General features: G+C 40.1%; 1 protein-coding gene across 1 annotated transcript in view; it reads right to left on the bottom strand.

Moving 5' to 3' along the window:
• The window catches only part of LOC139723414 (pre-mRNA-processing factor 39-like), a 444,659-nt gene that overhangs the window by 26,805 nt on the left and 405,345 nt on the right, over positions 1–12,509 (bottom strand). The gene's annotated exons all lie outside the window — the stretch shown is intronic.

Here is a 12,509-nt window from a genome sequence, read left to right as displayed (position 1 = left end):
ATTCAGCACTTTCACTTGACCTTTGACCTTTTGGCAAGAAACTTTCCACAGAATATATATTGGGTAATACATGTAAACATCAAGTTAAAAAAACCCTTCATTCATTGCATAAATATAAGGAAAGTAGTGATATTTTGAGGAGTTGACCTTGACCTTTGACCCCCTGACCTTTGACCCATGACCCCCAACTTCCCTAGATAATCACTGCCCATCGGCACAAGCATATATACTAAGTTCCATGAAGATACCTTGAACCATTTGCGAGATATGGAGAAAAACATGAAATTTCAATTTTTTTTTCACAAAATAACCTGTGACCTTTGACCATTGACCCTGTGACCCATGACCCCCAACTTCCCTAGATAATCACTGCCCATCGGCACAAGCATATATACTAAGTTCCATGAAGATACCTTGAACCATTTGCGAGATATGGAGAAAAACATGAAATTTCAATTTTTTTTTCACAAAATAACCTGTGACCTTTGACCATTGACCCTGTGACCCTAAAATCCACACAAAGTATTATCCCCCAAGGATATACCCTCATACCAAGTTTGATGTAAAACCACCACACGGTTCTTGAGATATCGACAAAAACAAAACGGGACGGACGTACGGACGGACGGACGGACGGACGGACGACCCGAAAACATAATGCCTCCGGCCACTTCGTTGCGGAGGCATAAAAACAAATTCTTTGCACAACATTTGTGTGTATTTATGTGTGACAAATAGCATTCACATAACATTTTATAATTTTAATTGTCAGCGCTAACAGCACACTAACAGCGCTGATAGCAACGATTTGTCCGCACAGAAGCGTGCTGTTTGTCAAATTCACTAACAGCACTATTAGCCTAACATCGCAAGGCTGCACAAAAGCTAACAACAGTGATGCTGTTTTATCAACTCACTAACAGTGCCAGGGGCACCAATAGTGGCAATGTTAGTGTTTCTTGCGAGCGTGCTGAATGCATGCGCTGTTGTTTCCTAAGTAAACCTTTGTCGAAGTTGACGTGTAGTTTCCACTTGCTTGTTTCACCATGCTGAAGTCAAAAAAGAAAAGATGTCCTTTTCCATCAGCATCTACAAGTCCATTACCTGAGACAGCAGGTTCAATGGCTTGTATCGCAGATTTGAAGAGTGCTGAAATAGCAATGAAAAAGAAAAATCTTACTCTTGGATTTGACGCGACCACTCAGGAGGGAGTACATATTAATAATGTTCACCTTACCACAGAAAAAGAATGCGAGGTCATTTAAGTTGACCAATTGCCAGAGGGTACAGCAGAGGACTACACAAGTCATATTACATCTGCCATTGATGATCTTGCAGAGACGTATGCAATGCGGACTTTCACCAGGAAGATTTTCAGTTTGTAGGTCCCGCATTATAGACAATGTCACAAATACACTCAGTGACTGTGTGGTGGTAAACAATGCCACAACAAAGAACTTAAATGAGTGTTGGGGCAAGTCGCTCAATGAGCTCAATTGCCGCCTGCATCCATTGGACACAATAGCCAGCACATGCAGGAATAGCGATACTCTGAAAGGATTAGAGAGTTGCAAGGGCCACTTATTTGGGAAGGACTGCATAGCTGCAAACCTCGTCCTACAAATAAATAAGTTGCGCTATAAAGATGGCAAGGGTGATCCTAAATCATTCAAAACCTTTCTATCAGATAACGGACTTCCCCTTGGTCTCCTGCCCCGATACAGGGGAAATCGCCTACATATTTTGTTTCACATTTGTGGGAAACTAACACAACATCATGGAACACTGAGTGAATTCTTTTGCAGTGGAGAAGCAACCTGTGGTGGCTTGACCCAGTCCATAGTTAAGGACTTCTCAGATCGTCAAGCCATGGTAGATATGCTAGTCCTGGGATTGCTCCGCAAACTTCTTACAGGGCCATGGATGAAGACATTCTCCGTATCCTCGCAGGGTGAAGTATGCCATCTCCTTGGGATTGAGATTGTCAAGGATGTGGTCGATGCTCTGAAGGCTGCTGCAGCATAACCAGAAAACATCCTATGACGCAACACACTAAGTCGACAGTAAGTCGCCCCAAAAATTACAATTAGATTTTCGAATTGATAACACCCAATATGATCGACCTGTCTAAGTGCTCCTTCGGGGTATTGAAATATAACATCTTAGCTCTATTTTGCAGAAAACCCCATTCAAACTTCTCTGATGACCCATGATGGATATAATACCACATTTTGCAATGAAACTCATGTGTAAATATTCACACACTCACACACATAAGGCCTATACTGGCACACACACACACTCACACACAAACACATTATTGGTGATATGCTTTTTAATTGTCCGCTTATGTTAGTTACTGTTTGTCCCACTTTACCCCAACCAATGTCCCACTTCTTCCAGAGGGTGGCACAATTTACCCAGTTCAGAAGCTGTCGTTTCATCACATAAGTTATGTATATCATACGAGACTTTATATAGGAATTTGATGGAACAACCCATCATGTTGCTTAGCATCAGCAGTCTGTAGGTCCAAGACACGAGTGCCCCATGTAGATATCAGAAAAGTTACCGAAAAAAAAAAAAATCAAATCACAATTTTTGTCCCACTTAACCCCACTCTCCCCAAACAGTAAATGTAACTTAATAGAGTAATCGGCTACACATACATTAAATTCCATGTTAATGATGATGAGAATCTTGATCATGTTGAAAATCAACTTTGTGATCAATCTCAGAGGAATGAAATAAGCTGGTAGTATACATGTTACCTGTATACGAATATTCTCTACTTTCATAGGCTTGATGCCATCAAGCCAACCGTTCAACTTTGCAGCGCACTCCGTTACTTCGCACAAGGAGGATATTCACCCATGGTAGGAGACGCACATGGCTTATCACCCCGTGCCACCAGCAATTGCATACATACTGTGGCCAACGCCATCTGTGACAACATGCATTATTTTATACATTGGCCGGATGAGCAAGAGTTGAGGAGATCAAAGTTGGACTTCTATCAAAACGAAAGACGGCCATCTATCGTACAGTGTAGGTCCAATAGACAGGACCCACGTACCACTCTACACACCATTTCGTGCGGCACATGAAGGCGCATTTGTGAACAGAAAAAGGTTTCATTCAATGAATGTACAGATAGTGTGTGACAGGAAATTGAAAATTCATGTTGCCCGTGCTGTTAGTGGCTGATTTGTTAGTGACTTGACAGCGCTAACAAACCTCCCACTTACAGCGTTTCTGTGCGGCCGATACAGGACTCCTTTTAAATTTCTTGGTCATATATGATTATCTGCCAAGGTAGGCCTACATTTACATGAAAGCCTTTTTCCGTTTGTCTTCTCAGTTCTTACAAGGAAAAACCAACATTATTATATGACCTGTGTACTTTTACACACAAGAACAGTACTGGAGCATACTGTAACTTGTTGCTGTAAGAATCACAACTAATCACACTGTACTGTGCACTGCTGCTATACTGCATACAGAATGTGACTTTCATTTGATACCATACCCTGTATCTCAACACAAATACCACACTTGCAATTTTAATTCAAGTAATTGAAGGGCTTAGTTTTACTTTAATAACTATTAATAGAAGTTACGGCTTCAATAGCTTCAAGTATGTGATTTTTTTATATCAGGATTTTAAACAATACTTGCCATATATGTGTATGAAACACAGCTATTGGTATCCATCCATAATTGATAATTTACTAGTAAATGGTGTCCCCCCTCCCACTTAAAAAACAGAAAGAATTAGATCAGCATACTTGAAGTCACAAAAACAGAAGATCTGAAATTGGTGCGAGTGGGAAGAGTGAAATTGCGATTCCATGGTGTATGCGAATCAGGAGAGAATACAGACGCCCTCATCTGTCAAACTGCAAAAGAAATGCTGAATATACCCCTCGCAATGGACGTCATTGAGGCCTCACACAGATTGTCTTCGAGAAAGGATCCAGATCTGTCTCATTTGGGAAACGTAGAGTGACGCAGAGCAATAAACCATGTGAGATAAAATCACGGGTCATAATCATGACATTGTCTCCTACCGTGATTTTCAGCGTAGTAATTATGGCCAGTCATTGTGATAGTCCAAAGTGCCTATCACAACAGTTGCTCCAAGTCCCAAAAATGGCCAATTTATGCAAAAAGAGTTGCAAAAAGTGACAAAAGGATCACATACTGATCAGAAGTATACACTTAAAGGACCGAAGACACACAAACTTTTGCTTAAATAACATGTTCCTCTGGATTATCTAATGTTGATTACCATGATATGAGCCATGAAAATGACCTTGATAGCCGAGGAATGCCGCTGATGAATATTCGAAAGCTCAAGCCCCTTTTGACTCTATTGCACTCCACGGGCTTGCTACTTTTTCTCCTGCAGTGATTCAACTTCCATGCAATATGTTTGGTTTACACAGGTCTGCACAAATTCCTCAGTTTGGGAGAACATGCCCTCCACACCTGGAACCGAAGTACATCGTCTTCGAATCAAAGTTACTGGAACTGTTTCAGATTTGTCGATCTTGTGGCTCACAGAACGTTGCCATCAGCACATCTGTGAAGGGGACATATGTTAAAGTTTCGGCAGAATGTTGGTCCTGCCAGGCTGCAGACGGGACTTGGGAGAGTCAAACCTGGTACCATAACCATCCTGCTGGCAACTTCATCCTGTCGGCAGCGATTTTGTTTTCAGGGCGTAGCCCAGCCAAAACACTGCGCATCCTAGAAAGCATTAGAGTCCAGGCCATATCAGAGCGAACCTTCTTCCGCCATCAAGATGAATTCCTCCATCCCGTCATTGAGAGAAGATGGCAGCTGAACCAAGCTGCACTAATCACCTCACTAGCTGAAGCTGGATGACCACTGACAATTGGGGGCGATGGCAGAGCAGATAGTCCTAGTCACTCTGCAAAGTATGGATTATACACAGCCATCGAACTCTCAGCCAACAAGATTGTGGACATCCAGCTTGTACAGGTGATTTACAGTTATGAATGATAGAATTTGTTTCATTCACTATAGTAATCCATAAACACCACCATATCTCATTTGCATGTAGAGAAAAAGTGACTATAGCTTCTACGTAGATGTAGTAAAGTACAGTGCAAATAATTGAGAATATCTTCAAAGTAACAAAAAAATAATAATAATAATGTTTATGAAACGATACAGGCTTCCACTTTGTCACGTCTTCCCTTTAACAGATCCTTTTCTTCGCTCTTTTTTTTTCTGCTTCAAAGCAATGAGGAGAAAAGTAGCTATCATATGGAGTTAGAGGGATTCAAACGCATGTGGAACAAACTCACTGGGGAAGGCCTGACAGTCAAAAAGTTGGTGACGGACCGCCATCGCCAGCTGGCAAAGCACATCCGGGAGACGACACCAGAGATACGACACATGTATGATGTGTGGCACATTGCCAAAGGTGAATGATTTTACCCAGTTTTGCAACAGAATCCAAAATCATTGGTTGTGAATAATTGATTTAGGATGTGTGGAATGTGCACTGTTTAATATGTACTGTGTTATAACATTATTTTGGACTAGTGCTTGAATGTTTGTAATTGGAATGACAAGGATTTCACTATTGAATTGATCACCCAAATTTGCTTGATCAGCTTGATCTTTTTTCTTTTGCTTCACAGAAAGGAAATATATGTCATGTAAAATGCATGATACTGTATTCTAAAGACTGTCCTTTGTACCAAACCAGAATGTCATGTAATTGTGTAAAAGATATGAATGTCAGCATGCCATGTAAAATGTTAACAAAGAGCGATCGAAATAGCTCACTTGAGCCTTTGGCTAAGGTGAGCTAAAAAGCAAACTTGTACTGTTACAATGTTAGTTATAATTCCATGGCCAGGAAGGGCCTTAATAGTATCAACTCTTGCATCGCCATGTTTTTCTTAATTTTGTAGGTGTGCAGAAGAAGGTGATGGCACTTTCAGAGAAGAAGGACTTTGAAGTCATCAGTAAGTGGCATCAGAGTATTGTCAACCACATCGACTGGGTTGCAGCCTCCACTGTGATATGTTTGTACATTGCATAGAAACCTGCTAAGTACATGTACGTTTGAAGATACTCTGTATAGATCTAGTCCTACCCTCCTATTAAACTTCTATAACTGTTAAACGTACAGTACAGTGCAAATTCAACTAGATTCTAACTGGTTACAAGTTGTTGTAACGTTGGAATCTATAAAAAATTTTGCAAGCCAGCACAAGTGACAAGTCGAGCCTTCAACTCATGTCACATGGCTCAATATCAAGGTTACATTATATGTTGATAATTTGTTTTCTTTTCTAAATAATCATGGCACTTGATAACAAACAGCGCTGTCGACTTTGTGTATTATATCGCGACTACTAGAGTACTGGACTGTGCTGTGCAAGTTGGGTTAGTCTGTTGCAAATGTTGTGGATCAAATTTCTTTGTAAATTTTTTGAGCGATTGACTTGAAATTGTGCACACATGTCTGCAACAATATGTAGATGTGCAAGACACATTTTCTATCAGCAGCAGGTAATGAATTGCCATGATAACGGCATTTTGTGAGCAAAACAACACAAAACAATGTGGAATACTCTCACTCACTCATAGTGTTTGACAGGAAATATGGTTAGTGTGACCATGGACCTACAACGAATGGACTCTCGACGGCCAGATTTTACGACTTGAGACGATTACCATCTGTTTACCAGCCTTACTTCCCTTTGCAGCGTTTTACGACCGATTGCTGGAGGCGTGTTTTGATAAGCGGCCTCTGCGCGAGCGAGATCCGCCGATTTCTATGCTGCCCTTTTGCGGCCAGATCTTGTAAATTTCTGCTCTCGGTTGTAAACATTTTGCACAGCGTTAGATGGTTCCTTCGTCACCCCAGTAGCTACAGAGTCTGCGCAGATGATACACACCTCCAGGTCGTATTCACCATTGCTGCTCAGTTCATCGTGAAAGTTTCTTCGATATCTTCCAAAAAACCTGACCAAATTCGATAGAATCTTTGATTTTTCACGTTTTTTTTCTCCACCTCATTGTAGCATGTGTTCAGGTACGAAACAAAAAGATGGAAAATAGGTACAGAAAGTGTCTTATTTATCGGATTTCCTATCAATTTTGTGTGATTGTATGTGGTATTCTTGTATGTTGAATAGTTATCATTGTCAAAAATAAACATTTTATATGTGAGCATTTGCGAGCGTATTTGTTAAAATCGATTGAAATTGTTCCTTTTTTGGAGAAAAATCTGTGGAATAACAAATATGACAAAGTATCGCTTGTATGCAAATGTGATTTCACAGTACAAAAGAACAAAATCTGGGTCAGTCTAAGATTGCCAAATCAGTAACGTGACACTGACAGTGTCACTGTCGATTTTCACAATTGAAATGATGAATGATGTGCCCATCCATTGGCATTAGAAATGTAATGAAATAGGTCTACCCTAAAAGTTTAAAGTCACGAACAATGTTTACAGTGCTAGTTTTTTGTGTCTATTTTAATTTCGGGCATCTCGCTATGTTTTCAGCCACGAATCAGTTTTGGCCAGTTCTGCGTGTGCAGAGGCCTTCTGTACAGTCCCATATGACTGATTTCGTGTTTGCCTTTCCCTCCACTTTGCTCGGCGCTCAGCTCAGCGTCCTGGACAGCTAACCATTAAACCAGTTGCACTCTGCAGCTCAATATCACTTTTCAACAATAAGATTTTGTAAACTAAAGTTAACATTTCAAATTAAATGATATACAGTTGTAAGTAGCAATTACAGAAATTAATTATGATTAGTCTAGAGACTAGACTGTCATGATTTTATTTTCTTCATTCGAAAGGTCTATGGTAAGAAAGGTATAAAATAAACTTGAAAAGGTTCTGCTGGTGGCATATATTCATCTTTTTCATGTCACTTTTGTTTGTGTGTTTTGTATTTTTGTTGGTGTAGAGTCACGACACTACATAGCTAGCACACACATACCAAAAATGGACTTTCTCTACAACCTACATATTTTCAACCATTTCATGTCATCGTTTGAAGTTCATTTTATGCATTTTGACAATATATTATTTTTTTATTTCATTACCTACCACACGCCTAGAACAGGCAAAACATCAACTCCTCGAGATGGCATCACAACACAAGGAAAATCTTAAACCATACTGCCGCTTATGTGGTATGAAATGGGCATTCCAGAGAGACAGACAGCTTTACAAGAAAGAGAAATACAGCAAAGTCATCTTGCAGGCTTTACAGAGCCGGGGAAGCGAATCGGCTGCAATCGCGTGCATCCTGAACAAATCAACAATTTATTTTGGACTATTAATCAATAGACAAGTCCTCTTTCCTCTGAATACTTTGGGCATGCAAGTTTGTACATCATTTATGAAATATCTACGTTTGGTGAGCCTCAGATTGTTTTCGTATTCACTCACACATGTTGTTACGTGTGCCGCACACTGCAATAGTACACGTACTTTCATATTTGCAGCTGCAGTGCATTGAACATTGACTTTGTACGTACGTCTATCGCATTCCGTGCAACCGTGACATTTCGTCTTGCTTCCATCATGATGAGCCTGTAGACTTCTACTAGCTAGGGCTGGGGATAAACGGCCTCAAATATGCCAGTTAAACATTTTACATCTTATTGATTAGGTTAACCTGGATCACAATGCCTGAGACTGAGAGTGAGTCTGAAACTACTAGCAACACGTTTGACTGTGACACAAACTCAAACATGCCCAGTAAAAATAAAGGTAAACCTGTTGTTGGCACTAAAAAGAACACGCAAAGTCAGGTAGCTCCATCTCAAGCAAACACTGCTGACATTCTTAAAGAGTTGATCAAGGATGATCATTTCAAAAGCATTCTTCGATAATCGGTCTCATCGATCGTTACATCTGTCACAGCTGAGGTCACTACTCAGCTGAAAACACTCATCTCACAAAATAGAGGTCTGATTGATCGTCAAGCAGGAGAGATACATGACATCAATGTAGCTTTGGATCGCAGGGGTAGAGAGATAGACCAGATATGGAAGTTACTGGAAAACTCTAAGACTACCGCTAAAGACCTAGAGGACTTAAAGCAGTATTCCAGACGTAACTCTGCGCGCATTGTTGGCATCCCTGAAACCAAGGATGAGCATATTGACAATCTGGTATTGGATTTCGCTAAAAGTAAGCTAGGTATCATGCTACAGAAGAATGAAATTGACAGAGCCCACCGTGTCGGTAAGCCCAAAGAGGATCAGCAATGAAGACCTAGGCCCAGACCGGTCCTTGTTAATTTTTGCTCCTATCGCACCAAAGCAGTCAGATTGATGTGAAAGGAGACGATGACCAGATATTCCCACCTTTTATTTGTAAACCACGCACATGCAAACTTGACCGCTTCAAGCAAAAGAAAGCAAAGAAACAAGTGACTAAATGTTAATATTATGGCCCATTTATATCTTGAACATTCTGAAGGATGTAGCATCTGCAGTGAGAGTGGACACATTGATGTGGGCGTGATTGTGGAATCCTGTATAGAAGCTGCTTCATCCGTTGGTATGGCTGTCAGCAAGCAGGGAGACATAACTTTGTTTGTAACTATTGCTAGAAAATCAGAAAATATTCTCAAAATTCCAAAGTGTGTAACAATTTACAATGATGCCAGATGGCATGTCTCTATTGCAGAACAGCCACTGAAACCAAGCCATCCTCTACTGGAAGAATTCCCAGAAATTATTAATGTTCATTCAGCCATAAAACTAATACATGCTGTTGGTACTAGTACAATTTGTACAGGAAATGCAGACTTTGTGGACTTTGTGTCTTCCAAGGGGGTCATCTAAGATATTCATATTAGATAGTAGTACAGGTCAGACAACAGTACGACACAAACACTGTCGGCTAATTGCAGAAAGTAAAGACGAATGTACTACTTGCACCTTTGGAAGGGGAGATTTGATGTCATGGAGAGAGAAGAAGGAAAAAGACCAGGACAAAACATCTCCGCGCTCTCCAACAAAGTTGAGTTATCTGAAAACCAAGGACCTTGCTCAACGTGCAAAGAGATTACACCAAGAAAAGGAAAAAACAGAGAAAAAACTCTGTTCTCTTCAGAAACGTGTTGCATCATTCTTTGAAAAGGAAAGTGTGATTGATGACGAAAATGAGCCGTTTGTTCAAGACCTTGTTGGAAAGTGTAGCAAAGACTTAGATGACCTCCTTCCTCCAAAATCAGCTGGCCGCTATCTGTAGGAAGAACAAAAAAAAAAGCAATGTAGGTGAAAGATCGCAGGCAGATGAGATGGTCGCCAAAAATTGTCCGCTGGTGTATAGCAATATATCACAAATCTCCAGCAGCTCATAACCTCATGAAAGAGAGCGGGATGCTCATACTTCCCGCTCAAAGTACAATTCATGATTATACCCACTATGCGGAAGCCAAGACCGGCATTCATAAGGAGATGATCGAACAAATGATCAAAGATGCAGATTTAACAGAGGAACATAAAGCAAATGTTAACCTGCTGTTTGACGAAATGAAATTGCATTCACGACTGGCCTTTTCTTCCTTGACAGATCGACTTGTGGGATTCATAGATGTGGGAGACATAAATAATGAATTAAGAACATTCCAACAGGAAATTGAAAATGAAGATGACTCTGTTGAGGCACCTCTCGCAACGCATGCCTTTGTACTTATGGCTAGAGGCACTTTTTCATCCATGAAACAAGCAGTTTCCTTTTTTCCAACGAAGACTCCACGAAGTAGTGAGATTTATGACTGCGTTATGGAGACTATTTTAGTTATAGAGTCAGTAGGTTTGAGACTGAGGAGCCTGTATCAGATGGGACATCAATGAATAGAAAATTTTACAAGATGTGTGGAAACAAGAACTGGATAGTACATCCGCTTGATCACGAAAGAAAGATATACTTCTTTTGTGACGTTCCCCACTTGATCAAAACAACTCAGAATAACTTGGAGAACTTGGGATTTCCACGCAAAAGCCAAAATCTCCAGGTATTGAATTATATATATTGATTATTGACTAGCATACAAAAATGTCTATATGTGGAGCTAAACATGTCAACCCAACCTTTCTTCGACGAAGATTTTGAACTGTTTGGGTGATCATCAATCGACAAGGGCACCGATTTCGACGCGTCAGTAGGTTCACTCCAGTTCTCTAACTCCTTGATGTCGATATCATCGATAAAATCTGACATTTTCATGATCTACTTCAATGATATTTGCAAAGCGAATGGATTGACAGATAGCGTTCGATTTCTGTCAGGCAGGCAGTTGTTTCGCTTGTGCAGTGTTTTCCCAAATCACGTGGAACCGCATACAAATAGCACGCAGCGGCGGATCTCGCGAATGTCTCTGGGAGCAGCGAATGGAAACCTCTCTGCTGCTTGATGATGATGCAATATTACGTACGGACAGCGATGACAGTTTTATCACTGGAGATGGTTATCCGATGTCAGACCTCACGCTGAGATTTGGGTGTCGGCGGAACTCTCACTTCAAAGGAGAATTTTTTGACTGAAGTCCATGGTGTGACCACCACGGTACATAGATATGCAAATTTTTCAGTGCATTGTCATGGTAACTGTATTTTTTCTATTAGAATCATTCAAAAATACTACAGATTGAGTTCAATCTCTCAGTCTTTAACTTTTCGTTGCAGTATCCCAGTACAGAAGTGTTGGGTGGTGGTATTGATCAGTTTTAGTGATATTTCTAGTTAACCTTATCTTTAAGTCAGTGTACAGTTAGAAGTTCTCATCTTAAAGTTTAGAGAGGCCAGTGTGTTGGCACACTAAATATTGAAAACTTTTTTTTATCAAACAGCACAACATAGTCACACTATAAGGCCTTCTATGCAAAGTTTGAGCAGAAAAAAAGAATACTTTTGAAAATCTCATGACCGAATTGACACAAGTTGATTTGCTTGGAGATCGAAGTTTGTGAGTATTTTATAGAATTTTGTGTGTGTGCTTTTTAATTTTTGATGTCTTACCATATGTCTGTATGACAGATTATTTACAGGTATGAAACACATTTTGTAAAAGGTTGCCTTGATACCAATTAAATGGCAAGTACTGGCCAGTAGATCCTAGGAATTATGCCATCTCTTGACGAGCAATCAAAGAGTGAAATATGGCTAAAAATATGTCAAATGCTAGACTACCAATACATGTTGAGTAGCACCACCTAAATACACAAGATAAACATCATCACCAATAATGGTTACCAAACATCTTCAATTCATTCTTTGAACTGTTTCTAGAGAATTATTAGCAATTTTTCCCCAGTCTCATATGACTGCTGATCAAACAAGCATAGACAGACTGATGTTTTCCCATCTTACTTTACTTCATTTCATGTTGCAATATCATTCATATTGTTGCTTATAAGCAGTTGTCGACTGACACATAGTATAATCACAACTGCATATTACATTTAACAAACATGCATGTTTCTTTG

The sequence above is a fragment of the Diadema antillarum genome, unplaced genomic scaffold, assembly GCF_040938485.1.
Source record: "Diadema antillarum isolate AM-2024a unplaced genomic scaffold, OU_Dant_1.0 scf00000188, whole genome shotgun sequence".
Taxonomy (NCBI): domain Eukaryota; kingdom Metazoa; phylum Echinodermata; class Echinoidea; order Diadematoida; family Diadematidae; genus Diadema; species Diadema antillarum.
The sequence above is the reverse complement of the archived record's forward strand: the minus strand, read 5'-3'. Positions and strand labels throughout refer to the sequence as shown.